Source organism: Lynx rufus, unplaced genomic scaffold (genome assembly GCF_022079265.1).
Source record: "Lynx rufus isolate CCGP_SWC_20201006 ecotype Redwood Valley unplaced genomic scaffold, mLynRuf1.p SCAF_6, whole genome shotgun sequence".
NCBI lineage: Eukaryota > Metazoa > Chordata > Mammalia > Carnivora > Felidae > Lynx > Lynx rufus.
In genome coordinates, this window is record NW_025814878.1 from 124985233 (window position 1) to 125000000 (window position 14768).

A 14768-nucleotide genomic window follows, 5' to 3' on the forward strand; every position below is an offset into this window, starting at 1 on the left:
GACCTCTATCTCGCTGGTGCCAGGAAGTCACTTATTTCATAGAATCAGAAAATAGTAGAGCAGGAAACATTATAAAGTCATCATTGATGTTTATTTTCATAGAGGAGGAAATGGACACACAGTGACTTAACTAGATGGTTTCTAAAACCTCTTCAGTTCCTCGGTTCGGGGAGGAGTGGTACCCCTCTCTCTCCCAGGCAAAAATATCTACCCAACTTGTCATGCCACATACCTCAAATTCCCAACACCAGAGATTTATTTACTCAGATGAAGGCACTGGTACTTTTACCAGGAATCTCCTAGTAAAATTAAAATAGCTCTGAGGGAAAGTCGTTATTGACCTACAACCCTTATCTTGAAAGACTGGTTTTCCACAGGACAATAAGCTCAGAGTGGGATTCTTAAGGAATAGACCCTGTACAGGAGATGGCAGTGGGGAGGGCAAGGGGCAGTATCATGAGGAATTTTAAGCATAGATGCTCTACAAGGAGAAAATCATCTGTTGAGGAGCTCTGGGCACCCAGGGATAGTCAATACCAGTGTTGAGAGTCCGAAGATCCAGAAAACTGAAGTTAGAAAAGTTGTAAAGACCAACTCAGGCAACATATGATTTTTCTCTCTGGCTAGCTTGTCACTGTGTATTGTGCTTCATGCCAAAGTATAGGTCTTCTATAAATGACTTGAGGACATGACTCAGTTCTGGATGTTAATGAAACATTTTGCTAGGTTTTCTCAACCATATAAGGAAAGAGTCTTTTTTTTTTTTTTTTCCTTTTAGCAAGAATGGAAAATGCCCACATGTATCACCAACTGAGGAAGTCATTTTGCATCAACAGGGTTCAATCTCTCCGGCTGTCTGATGGGTTTCCTGATGGAGTTGAGGTAGCTCTGTCAGTAAAGGTAGCATTTGAAGACCCGGAGAATGCCATTGTAACACAGCTCACTAGCACAAGCACCTGAACATTCCACAGGTTCAAAAGTGTTTTCTATAAACACAGTAACCATACTGGCCCCATAACAACAAGATTGATTCTTAAGGAGAGTGTTATTTCTATCTCCACTTCCAACATTGTGATGTGGTTCCACTATGTCTGGGGAAGAACAATGAGGTTTGAAAAGAGAATTATGGGCCCAAGGAAAGCATACACTTACAAAGGTTTATTTGGCAATAAATACAAATGATGTATACAGCCTTTTGCAATCCTAAAAATCAGGTCAATGACACCAGAAAGCCTTTCACTTATTAAGCTAACAACAGCAACTAATTGAGCAATGAGACATGAAACTTACTGTTATATCTGCAGAGAAGTCAAGAACATATGGAAGCAGAATTAAAACAGAGCCAGGTATTAGTAATTAGGGAAGTTTATACACACAAGTTATACAGTTTATGAAACTGGGAATCCATCATGCTGTGGTGAAATTCCAGAAGACAGTATTTACGGGGTCCTGCTATTGCGATGTGTATCCAGTATCTGATATGTAAAGTCCACATGAACAAAGTAAGTTCGCACCAAATTAACCTAAACAATAAAAGTAAAACACTAACATTAATCCAATTCCCATTGTGGTGATGTTTGGTTTGCTTCACCGACAAGTTAATGGAGTCAACATCTGTTTTATCCCCTCACGTTCCCCAGGAGGCCAAGCTCACGTGATATATTAAAATCTTTCCCAGAGGTCTTCTTATCCTCAGCCTCACGCAGCCTAAGGAAGCACACCAGACAGTTTTCAGCTAACCCCTCACTGACAGCCCAGTGTATGGTCCTCGGTGTAAACCCCATGATGGTGTTGATAATCACCAAGAACCAGCTTAGGGCTGTCCAAGATGCTAATAAAGGTTGCCCCATTCAGCACTTGTAGGCTGGGTTGTGTTTTTCCATTAAAAAAAAAAAATGATGTATACAAAACACATTCTATTAGTACATTGTTGTTATAAAATACTATAGAAAAAAAGCATAGAATAAGTCCTTTTATCAGTTTGGTATATAGCGTTTTTTCCAAACGTGTACACATGTCCTATTCACTGCTTACCATCCAGCATGTTTTGTGTAACAAATAGGGCTCGGATCCTCGGTCTCCGGTAGTCTCCCTGTAGGATTTTAGCAGAAATGTGAGAGGGGGGTTGGCCCCTGCAGTGCCCCATTCCGCACCTGTTCTTTCGATCTGGCTCCTCTCACTTGGAGAAGTGACATAAAAGCAAAGGAACTGCCTATCTCTACAAAATGCTGTGCCAGGAAAAAAGGGCTCTGGTCAGACCAGACACCATGCTGGCGACCAGAACTTGAAATAAAGGTAGTGAACAGGAGCAAGCACCGCGTCTAGGGAGGCATGTAGACAAAGCCGGAGGAAGGTGCCAAGGGTTCAGAACCAAACGGAGAGATGGAGCCCAAACGTGTGACCAGGGGTACGGTATATGGGCTGTTCTGCCAGATTTAAAGAGTCCAGGATGGGGCAGACCAGCGAGCCAGCCCCTGGAAGCTGGGGAAGGGGGCCGTCGAGTGGTAAAGCAGGGAAATGAGGAAAGAAGACAGGTGGTGAGAGACAGTCTCCGGGAGCTGCTCCGGTGGGCTCTGGGGCAGCGAAGGCGTCAGGGTGCCAGCTGACACACAGCATGGGGAAGGTGATACAGTTACAGAAATGGGGAGGTGGGGCCCGGAGGCGGGTTTGGAGGGATGCACGAGATGAACACACTGGATGGGGAATATCACAGTAAATTTTTCCTTCTTGTTCCTTTTCCCTCTTCTCTCCTTGATTTTATTTACTATAGTGAGTCCATGAAGGAAGGGGTGTCTAAATGAGAACATAAGTCACTTGTACCTCCTTAAATAGCCTTCTTCCTTCAACCCTTTCCTCGGGTTCACTTCTTCTATCCCTGACCAAGATCCGTGCTCCCTAACGGAAACCCACTGTCTTCATCACCCCTACAGCACTTTTTAGGGAACCCACAGAGGATTTCAGGTTCAGGGAAACAGCCGGTCCCATCTTCCCTGCCTAACCTACAGACTCTCGGCACGGTTGTGGTCAGAACAGGAGAGGCTCTGAAGCCAACCCAAGCATTCCACCGGTGACCCACTCGGGAACGGCAAATTGAAGGCTACTGGGAGAAGTAGATAGCAATGCTCAGAGTGGCGAAATCTGTCCAAGATATCCTGGTAACAGCTGAGCCACATGAAGAGGAAAGATGGGGGAAAGCTACATTCAAGAAACAGAAATAGGAAGTCCCAGGCCACCTTCATGGAGAGCCTTACAAAAATGGCACAGCTTTCAGATTCTGTGTCTCCCTCTCTCTCTGCCCCTCCCCTGTTCATGCTCTGTCTCTCTCTGTCTCAAAAATAAATAAACGTTAAAAAAAAAATTTTTTTTTTTTTAAATGGCACAGCTTGTATCTCAGGAAGAAAAGAAATGGAGACCTTACCTGTATCGGAAGCTGCATGAAAACATTTGGAAACACTGGATCTCCTTTTTGGCACAAGAGCAGTTATGAAATGTAGATTAAATTAGGATCTTGAGTGGCATGATGCAGACTGTGCTCTGGAAGAATCTTCCACAGGTATCCCTAGAGGTCAACCAGGTGACCCATCTGAGGACCCTGGCTAATTTACTGGCAAAAGGCAGGGAGGACACCCATCTGGGCCAAGACCTAGGACAACAACAGTCAGAAGCAAAGATAAAGTTGAAGACACCTGTCCAGGAAAAAGCAGGCTCTGCCAAGGGTGGGAATTAAGTCCTCTGAGAAGCTTTGTCTCAACCCATCTGTCCAAAAACCACTAATACCAGTTTCTCAAAAACAAGGAAGTAAACACAAAGGAGGGGAGGGAAGGATGTTGGAAGTGCTTTGCAATGTAAAAATAATAATCTTAATAAAGGTGCTTCTGCTGCCTACACTTTCGGAAACACACTGAGGGGTCAACCGAGGACGGGTCTTCAGGGGATCCGAAGCTGGTCTCCTCAAGTTCTGGGACACCCTGTCCCTTCCGGGCACTTCCGCCAAGTGCCATGGCGGAGGGCCTTCTCAGCTCGAGGGTGTTTGTCTCCGGGCAGTTGTTTGCGCGTACACAATACTAGATCAATAATAACCCTATCTTATTTCATTATTGTTGTCTCTCAAGTCCCCAGTGCACCACAGATTTGTTTTTTTCCCCTTGCTTTTGTCACAGTGAGATCCGCAACCTGAATCCCAGCTTCCCAAGGCAATGCCTGTGGCACTAATTTTGAACAAGGAAGTGTAACTTGGAATCCAATTTTTTGTGAGGCCTTGGAGGTAAGCATTGGTGAGGAGGGGTGAGGCAGGACAAGGGAGAGAGAAGTTCAGAAAGGAGCCTGTGAGGACGGGGCAATGAGGAAAGCAAAAGGACATTTATTTAATCAGACTTACTTTTCTTAATTTCCTGTTTCCTGCTTAATGATTCCCCCTTAGTGATAAAAACCAACTATCTCCCACCCCACGTTATTTAATGAATTTTACCATCTCGATCTTAACACACTTATAAAAACACAATGGGGTTAATGACTAAGGGTACTTCTTTAAATTTTTAAATTTTTTTAAGTTTATTTTTATTTATTTTGAGAGACAGAGACAGCGAGAGAGCAAGAGGGGGCGGGGCAGAGAGAGAGAGGGAGAAAGAACCCAAGCAGGCTCCTCACTGTCAGCACAGAGCCAGACGTGGGACTCAAAATCACAAACCATGAGCTCACAACCTGAGCCAAAATCAAGCGTCGACGCTTAACCTACTGAGCCACCCAGGGTGCTTTTTAAATTATTATTATTATTTTTAAGAACAGCAATCTAGAAAACTAAATCTTAGTGATATTTATTCTTAAACAATGTTTAACACTTAAATTGAATTTTTTTATTTTTTATTTTTATGTATTTGGGGCAGGGGAGAGCACAAGTGGGGGAGGATGGGGAGGGGGGGCCGGGGCAGGGAACAGAGGATCTGAAGTGGACTCTGCACTGATAGGCCGACAGCAGCAGCGAGCTCGAAACCACAAACTGTAAGATCATGACCTGAGCCAAAGTCGAACACTCAACCGACTGAGCCACCCAGGTGCCCCTGAATCGAAGTTTTTTCAAGTTTTCATGATTACTTCACCAAAATCAGGTTGAGTGAAAACTGCTTTTGTTTCCGGTAGGTTGCAGTCAGTGATGGTTAAGCAACCGTATTGTTACATTTTGCACCACACAGTTTCACCAAAAAGCAGATGGATAAACATCAAGTAGGCCAGTGTGTGGATGTTATTAGCCTCTCCCCTACAGGACAAGCCTCCAGGGCAATCCGTATCTCCTGGCCTATACCACCAGGGACACTCCAGCCACCTGGTTCTCCCAGGAAGATTCACTGGTATTTGTCTGGAATGGATACACTTGGAAATGACATTCCCCAGGGGGGCAGGGGGCAGGCGGGGCCTCCTGCTTCAGCGAGAACTGCATGTTTTCCCCAGAGTCACAGGGAGAAGGGACTCCTCTCAGAGTCACTCTCACTCCCCCCCTGCCTCCTTCACTCAACATCCAACAAACACTGGTTGCAGGTCTCTTCTGGGCAAGGAGCTCTTCCGAAAACTGGGAATGCCGCGATGAGAGGTAAGGTGGTCAGGGGCGGCTGGGTGGCTCAGTCAGTTAAGTGTCCGACTTCAGCTCAGGTCATGATCTCACAATCCGTGAGTTCGAGCCCCGCGTCGGGCTCTGTGCTGACTGCTCAGAGCCTGGAGCCTGTTTCAGATTCTGTGTCTCCCTCTCTCTCTGGACCTCCCCCGTTCATGCTCTGTTTCTCTCTGTCTCAAAAATAATTTTTTTTTTAAAAGAGAGGTAAGGTGGTCAGGCAGGAAGGCAGTTACAACCCAACATAGAAGGTACTGGACCCAAGAGAAGCTAAGACTCCATGTGAGCACATCAGAGTGGAACCTAAACCAGGCTGGGTAGAGCAGGAGTCAGGGAAGTCTGCCTGGAGGAGGTGACTGTAGTGTTTCCCTCCATTCAACTGATATTGAGCACTTATCATGGGCTCCCACTGCTCTGACCACTGGCTTAGAGCAGTGGACCAACGTGCAAAGTCCTCTCACTAGAAACTCACATTCCAGGAGGAGGAACCACTAATGGGCAGAGGACTGTGACAGAGTGACCATGTGACCCGGGAAGCCTGAGGAAGCAATGTTTAAGCTGAGACCATAATGATAAGATGTGGGGGGAGGGTTTTTCAAGCAGAGGAAATGGCCTGGTATGCTATTGGAGTAAGGGAGCAAGACCAGTGTGGCTAGAATTTAGTGGGTGAGACACGGCGTGAAAGAACTGAGGTGGGAGAGATAAGCAAGGACCAGATGACACATGGCTTTCTAGATTATGGTTCTGAGTTTGCATTTTATTGTATGTGTCATGGGAAATCATTAAAAGGTTTTAAGCCAGAAAATGATATAAGCATCCCGGCTTCTTGGTCAGGCGAGAGAGGAGAGAAGCCTTGAAAGAAACAGCACACGCCAAAGGGCCTTGGAGAGGTGGCCCCCTGTGTGGCCAGGCGCAGAGCCCCAGGCAGCACGGAGGGAAGTGAGGCTGGAGACGCTGGCCAGCCCGTACTGCCATGGCTCTCACATGCCCCTGGAGGCCGTCCAGCAGGACTGACGTAATCCAGGCTTACTGTCATCACTCAAGGCCTTTTGGATTGGTAAGTGGTGTTCAAGTCCTGGATTCCCCCAGAGAGCAAGGACTCAGACTGTGGAATTAATTCTATCTTCTAAGACCCAAAATGGGGGCACGTAGGTGGCTCAGTCGGTTAAGCATCCGACCTCAGCTCAGGTCATGATCTCATGGTTTGTGAGTTCGAGCCCCGCGTCAGGCTCTCTGCTGACAGCCCAGAGCCTGCATCCAATTCTTTGTCCCTCTCTCCCTCTGCCCCTCCCCTGCTCAAGCTCTCTCTCTCTCAAAAATAAATATTAAAAAAAATTTTTTTAAAGACCCAAAACGCACACTGTCTTTCCAAGTTACTAAAATGTACTAGTAATCATCACATTCTTACACATGGAACAAGAGTTTTCTCATTCTCCAGATTTCACAGGTACAACAGAGGAGCAACAATGTGTGACCAATGCCATTAGTATTGTTATTGTTGCTGCTATCTACTTCCTACGGTGGCATTTCACACAGACCCCTCACTTTCTTCTTCAAACTCTAGACTACCCTGATTTTCCTGCTTCTTCCCTGGCTGCTCTGTTTCAGATTGTTGTCCCGTTTCTTCTTTCTCGCGTCCCTGCATTTTCCCAAAGCACTGGCCATCCCCTCCCTAGCAGCCCCTATCACGTCTCTGTGAAGAAGTCCCAAACCCTCCTGGGTGGTTCTGTCCCTCCGCCCCGTGTCCAGCCTGCTGCTCCGTTTGATGTCACACTGGCATCCTGGATTCCATGGATCCAACTGGTCACCATCTTCCCCAAACCCTGTCTTCGTCTGAAATTCTCCTAGGTGGCACAGCCCCTGTTCACCCTAACTAGTGTCCTCAGTCATTCTCAGCTCTTCCCTCTCCCTAGTTCTCTCTATTGACCAAGTAAGCCCCTTCTGTGTTATTTCCTCAGTGTCTTTGGAATATACCCCCTTCTTTCCTCTTCCATCACCGCCTTCCTCATTACAGCAATCATTCACCTATGCCAGTGCAAGGTTTCTCCCTTCCCGTCTCCAATAGTTCTTTATTATCTTATGTGCTCCCTCAAGTCCCAGACACCATCTCTAAACTGGCTTTATGATGCTCAGAGTAAAAAGAGACCACTAGATTTGCATTTCCATCAACTTCCCATCCCCAAATACGACCAGCAGAGATGCAACTGCGGAATACAAGAAACAGCAGCAAGCAAAACAATGGTTGTTACTGTTGCAAACCTTATGGTACAATCTGAGTACATACTGTCCAACATGGTGGACAATAGCTACCTGAAGCGATTGAGCACTTCGCTTATTATTATTCTATTTTTTAATGTTTGTTTGTGTGTGTGTTTGTTTGTTTATTTACTTATTGAGAGAGAGAGGGAGAGCACACGTAGGGGAGGCACAGAGAGAGAGAGGGAGGGAGAATCCCAAGCAGGCTCCACGCTGTCAGAGCAGAGACCGATGCGGGGCTCAAACTCATGAACCTCAAAATCATGAACTGAGCCAAAATCAAGAGTTGGATGTTTAACTGACTGAGCCACCCAGGAGCCCCCAGCTTATTACTATTCTAAATTGAGATGTGATGTAAATGTAAAATATACCCTTAAAAGTCTTCATACAAATAAAAAAAGAATGTAAATAATTTTTGTATAGAGTACACATAAGAAATGGTACTATTCTGGATATTTGGGGTTAAATAATATATATTGTTAAATAAAACCTACTATTAAAATAAATTTCATTTGTTTCTTCTTGATGTTTTTAATGTGGCTAAGAGAAAATTTTAAATCACATATGCATTATATAGCATTGTATTTCGATTGGACAGCGCTGTTCTACCTAATTGGGGATAGCGTCACGGTGAAACTTAACTGGTAAGAAATTGGAGAGAAATAGTTCCTAAGAAAACAACGGAATGCCACAATGAAAAGAAAAATAGCACAATGGAAAAATGGGCCCAGTATCTGAACATACATTTCTCCAAAGAAGATAGACAAATGGTCAATGCTAAACATCATATTCATTAGGGAAATGTAAATCAAAGTCACAATAACATCCCACTTCATTCCCAGCAGGACTGCCATAATTTTTTTTTAAATGGGAAATTACAAGTGTTGGGGAAGAGGTAAAGAAATGGGCCCCCTTGCACATGGGGGGGGGGGTAGGAATTTACAATGGTGCAGCCACTGTGGAAAACAGTTTTGTGGATCCTCAAAATGTGAGGCATGGAGCTCCTACATGACCCAGCCATTCCGCTCCCAGGGAAATGAAAACATATTCATACAAAAAGCTGTACAAGAATGTTCACAGCAGCATGATTCATAATAGCCAAAAAGTGGAAAGAACCAAATATCCATCAATTGACAAATGGGTAAACACAGTGGAATGTTATTTGGCAATTAAAAAAAAAAATGAAGTACTGAAATGTGCTAGAACATGGATGAATGAACCTTGAAAACATTAAGCTAAGGTGAAAAAGGCCAGCCACAAAAGACCACATAATTACAATACCTTTTATATGAAATGTGCAGAATGGGCAAATCAGAAAACAGAAAGGAGATTGGTGGTTGCCTAGAGCTGGAGGGGGCTGGGGGAAAATGGGGAGTGATAGCAAAAGAATGCAAGGGCTTCTTTTGGGGATGATGAAAATGTTCTAAAATCAATTGTGGTAGAGGTTGCACAAGAAACAAATTACAGTTGTTTCTGGGAAGGGAACTTGACAGCTGGGCACAAGGGTGTTCCTGTACATGTATTTTTTTTTTAGTACATATCCTCTGTGTGTACTAAATTTTGTGTCACATATATAATAACTTTTTCACAAATACATAAAATAGGATTTTATGAAAAATTATGTTAAGAATGACAAGAGTCATAACTATTGGTTCGATAAAAGTTCAAAATGTGTTAAAAAAACTCATTTAAATTTTTTTTTTCAACGTTTTTATTTATTTTTGGGACAGAGAGAGACAGAGCATGAACGGGGGAGGGGCAGAGAGAGAGGGAGACACAGAATCGGAAACAGGCTCCAGGCTCCGAGCCATCAGCCCAGAGCCTGACGCGGGGCTCAAACTCACGGACCGCGAGATCGTGACCTGGCTGAAGTCGGACGCTTAACCGACTGCGCCACCCAGGCGCCCCTAAAAAACTCATTTAAATGTTTATACCAATACATATGCAAATCTAGATGAAAAGGATAATTTTTAGGAAATTATAAATAGATAAATTATATAAATATATAAGTAGAAAACCAGGCCAGGGTAATGGCCAGATAAGAAATTGTTACAATAGGGGCACCTGAGCATCCAGCTTTGGCTCAGGTCATGATCTCATGGTTCGTGAGTTCAAGCTCGGCATCAGGCTCTGTACTGATGGCTCAGAGCCTGGAACCTGCTTCGGATTCTGTGTCTCCCTCTCTCTCTGCCCCTCCCCTACTCATGCTCTGTCTCTTTCTCTTTCTCTCTCAAAAATGAATAAACACTAAAAAAAATTTTTTTTAATTGATAACAATAGCCAAAAATATTTCTTTTCCCCTCTGCCCTCAAAAAAGAGCATCAAATTCAGATTGGTTTATAAGTGACTTTTTCCAGTCCTTTAAAGAAAGATAATTCTTACATATAAACTCTTTCCAGTCATAGGAAAACACCCAAGGCTCCCCACTCATTTAACAGGGATAAGTATCAGCGAGTAAGAAATGTGTAAGGATAACAAAATGGAAGGAGGGTTGGGAGAGAACAGAGGCTGCACATTAGGGGTTTTGTTTGACCCACATTATTGGCTCTACCTATGAATTGGTTAATTGGTTGCCAGCATTTAAAACCTGGAACATTTTTTCATAAAAATCAGATTGAAATAAAACATACGCAATAGAGGAGTGCCTGGGCAGCTCAGTCAGTTGAGTGCCCAACTCTTAATTTTGGTTCAAGTCATGATCTCATGGATCATGGGATCAAGCCCCACATTGGGCTCTTCTCTGACAGCACAAAGTCGGCTTGGGATTCTCTCTCCCGTTTCTCTGCCCCTCCCCCACCCATACTCTGTCTCTCTCTCAAAATAAATACATAAACATTAAAAAAAAATGCAACAGTTGTAATACAGGATTAATAGAATAGTTATATGTTTAATTCCTATAAATCACTCGTGATCACTTAACATTTATCAAGCACTTAGCACATACCAGGACCTTGTCATACTTTCTGTTTTTCACAGAAGAAACACACAAACTTAATAGACTAGAAAGCAAGAGATATGAGTACCCAAATATAGATAGATAGATGGACAGATTGATAGATATCCAAAAGACACCCCTTCTAACAGAAATGGGTACCATTTTTACCCATCAGGTTGACAAAACATAAAAAAAAAAAACAAACATAATAATCAGTGAGAACATAGGAAAATAGATACTTTTATTCTCCACTGGGGGAATGTGAAATTGGTGTGAACTTTTTGGAAACAACTTGAAAATAATTGTTAAAAATTTAAATGGGCACACCTTCAAACTCCAGGCAACATGTTTCTCTATCTCTGTCCTATGGAAATACTGAAAAATATATTAAAATAGTCATGATATTGGTTTTCTTTTTTTTTAAGGTTTTTTTTTTTTTTTTTTTTTTTTTTTGAGAAAGAGAGCAAGCGTGAAGGGGGGAATGGCAGAGAGAGAGGGAGACAGAGAATCCCCAGCATCTCCATGCTAAGTGCTAAGCCAGATGCGGGGCTCAAACCCACAAACTGTGAGATCATAACCTCAGCTGAAGTCAGACGCTTAACAGAATGAGCCACCCAGGCGCCCCATGGTATTGATTTTCTATTGAGCATAACAAGTTAACACAAACTAAACAAGTTAAATCAACACAAAATTGTTATCTCACAGTTTGAAGGGCAGGAGTCAGGTACGTTTTCGTTGGGTTCTCGGCCTAAGGTGTCACTTGATTGAAGTCAAGATGTCGCCCTGTGTGTTTTCATCTGGAAGTTCAACTCAGGAAAGATCTGCTTCCAAGCTCCCTCAGGGTGTTAGCAGAACTCACTTCCTTGCCTGTATGAGGGAGGTCCTGTTTTCTCACTAGCTGTCAGAGGTGACCCATTCTCAACCACTAGAGGTCATTCCCAGGTCCTGGGGGTTCATGTAACCTTGCCATGTGGCCATCCTTCAGCCCCCTCACATTTCAAATCTCTCCCTTCAGAGATCCCCTTGGAAGGGATCCTCGGTTAAAACAGTCCCACCCAGATTATTCCAAGTCCATTAATTCAGTCACAGGAGTTATAGCCCATCCTTTCCATGGTTCTTGCCCACACTGTAGGGGAGGGGATTACACAGGGTAGTGCAACAGGAGTGGGAATCTTGGGACCATCTCAGAATTCCACCTGCCACACCCATGTTCAAGGATGTTCCTGCCAGTATTTTGTGAACATGAAAACTTAGAAATAATTTAGAAATAAACTCTGAATCATTATATAACCTATCCACCTATACTACAAAATATTGGGCTGGCTGCATTGTTAAGTTGAATGAGATAGATCAGTGTGACATAAGTTTAAAAAAAAAAAAAAGGCAAGTTACAGAACAACACATACAATAGGATCCCATTATGTATAAATAAATAAATACTGATTTCCTGCCTCACACTTGTTCTCTGTAATCCTCTATTCTGCTGCCAGAGAGGTCTTTTCAAAATTCAAACCTGATCCTGTCACCAGCCCTGCACCCACCCTGCCCCCTGGCTTAAAACCCAACCTTGGATTCCCATCATTCTTAGGATAAAGCCTAAACAAATCCTTATCCTGGCCGTCCTGCCTCTCTGCAGCTGTGCTCCGGCTCAGCTCCCTGGATGGACAGCTCTCCCTCCATCTCTCAACACTCACCGGCATAATTCTCCTGTCCGAAATGTCCTAGTTGCCAATTTCACCTGGCTAACTCAGGCCCATTGTTCAGCTCGCAATTCAAATGATACTCTCCTTGCCCCACTCCTCCTCCACCCCGCCCCCAGATCAGTCAGGTGCCCTGTTAACCAGCTTTCTGCATGCTCTCTCATTCTTCACACAGTTTGTAAGTATTCATTTATCATTGTGCTTATTTCATCGAAATGTGTCTCCCCCAATAGACACTAAACTCCACAAAGGCAGGACATAATCTGGTTTTGCTTATCACTGCACCACCACCCCCCCGCCCCCCGTCGTGCCTGGTACACTGCCTGGCACAACGTAGCAGCCCAACCAATCTGTGCTTCAAGAAACAACAAATGAATTCCCTTCTCTGTCCTCCAGATTCCCCTTCTGGAAGCTTCACTTTTCCCTCTGATGGACATCCCCTCATCTGTGTTTTTCTGTCTCCTAGCACTCAGCATCCTGTACCGGACGTTTGCTCACCGACCAAGCTTCCCTACCAGACTGCGAGCTCCTCACCATGGCAACCAGCCTAGCACCCAGCCCAGAGAAGAGCTCAGTAACCTGACAATGGGTGAATGAAGGGATGACAGTCTGCCTCTCCCCTATCTCCACTATTCCTCTTCTAGGAGTACCCTGTTTGGAGGTGGCCTGGGCTGATGAGACTCAAGGCAGCAGGCTGGCACTCTTCCTGCAGGCAGGGCTCTGGGAAAGGCAGACTGGCTGTGGTGGCTAGAAGGGAGGGAGTCCCTTTCAGGAGGAAGAAGATGTGACAACAGACAATGGGAAGTGTAGTCAGCATGGAGGAGGCCCAATGCAAAGGGCGGGGCACCTTACCAGGCAGGAGGGGCCCTAAGAGTGGACTCTGTTCTGAGTAAGAGATCAGAGAGGGACCCCCACAGGGCCTATCCCAGGACAGGACCCTGCGCGGCCACCCAGCTGGACACTGGCCATTTCGCAATCCCCCAGCTCCACCTCGGCAAACACAGTAGTGTCCTCTGCTCCTAAAATGGTACTCCACATACCCAAATGGGTGACCTTGAGGAAAGAGTTCTGGGGCCCAGTCCAACCAGGAATCTTGTTTTCCCAAGACACCCAGAAGGAGGAGGAGCCTGAGCCAGCTGGACAGAAGACCAAGGTCAATGCCCACACAGCTGAGTATCCTGTCCCAAGGGCTAGGCTGCAATCCTGAGAGCTGGAAGCAAGAAAAGTGTAGAGCAAGAAATCAGTGGCAGCAAGCAGCTCCAGAGGAAGCCTGTGAACACATTGATAGTGCTGGGCTTCCCCTGTTACATGGCACCTGATACTCAGAGCGGGGCTACTTAAGGACCTTCTGCCATGTGCCATGTTGGGCAGCCATCCTTCTATTAAGCCTTCTTGATCCCGGCTAGAAACATCTCCTTCCTGTCTCCTACCACCAGGTTAAACCATATGATACGGCCGACAGTCCATGGTGTTTGTCCTACAGAAATGGCAATCTCATATGGTTCATCATCTAACAGACCAAGGGCTTTGGATGGCAGAGGCTCTATTGGTTTCATTTGTTTTTCTGCAAGTCTTGCCATGTAGTCGATGAAATGAATATGAACAAAAGAAGTTGCTTTTTTGAACTTGATTTTTTTTGCTATATAATTAATTCACTGGTAGTTCCTTAGAGAGTTATTCTAAAGCCCTTAAATAAAAATCAGTGTGTGTATAACCCTTTATTGTGTACACTGGGGCACACCTGCAGTTGGGTATAATAAACACAAAGAGAAAGGGAACTGAGATCAGCTAAGAATCTGTTCGTGCCATTCGCCGTACCTTCATTCACCCACTGATTCACAAGGACAATCTTGAAGAAGACATTGTTCGCTCCATTTCACAAATTGGGGAACATGCCATACAAACCAACTTAAATATAAAAGGTAAGACATTCCATTAAAATAGGGACCCAAGTCTCCCAGATGTCAAGAAATATGTTGAGGGGCACCTGGATGGCTCAGTAGGTTGAGCATACGACTCTTGATTTTGGCTCAGGTCATGATCCCATGGTCGTGGGATCGAGACCCACGTCTGGCTCTGCATTGAGTGTGGAGCCTGCTTGTTGGGATTCTCTCTCCCTCTCTGTTCCTCTGCCCCTACATCTCTTCTCTCTCTCAAATAAAAGAAAGAAAGAAAGAAATCTATCAAATATCACATAGTATAAATGATGGCACTAATTCTGGCCTATATGGTTCTAAGGCAGAATCTTTCAACCTCAACACTGAAGGAAAATTTT

General features: G+C 44.5%; 1 long non-coding RNA gene across 1 annotated transcript in view; it reads right to left on the reverse strand.

Moving 5' to 3' along the window:
- Positions 1–1143: 1143 nt before the first annotated feature.
- LOC124528706 (uncharacterized) overlaps positions 1144–14768 on the reverse strand; it is a 22718-nt gene continuing 9093 nt past the window's right edge. Inside the window, exons 2-4 of the long non-coding RNA XR_006966217.1 lie at positions 3419–3643; positions 2035–2092; positions 1144–1523 (exon numbers count right to left, since the gene is read on the reverse strand). This is a non-coding gene — a long non-coding RNA (uncharacterized LOC124528706). The remainder of the gene's footprint in view (positions 1524–2034; positions 2093–3418; positions 3644–14768) is intronic.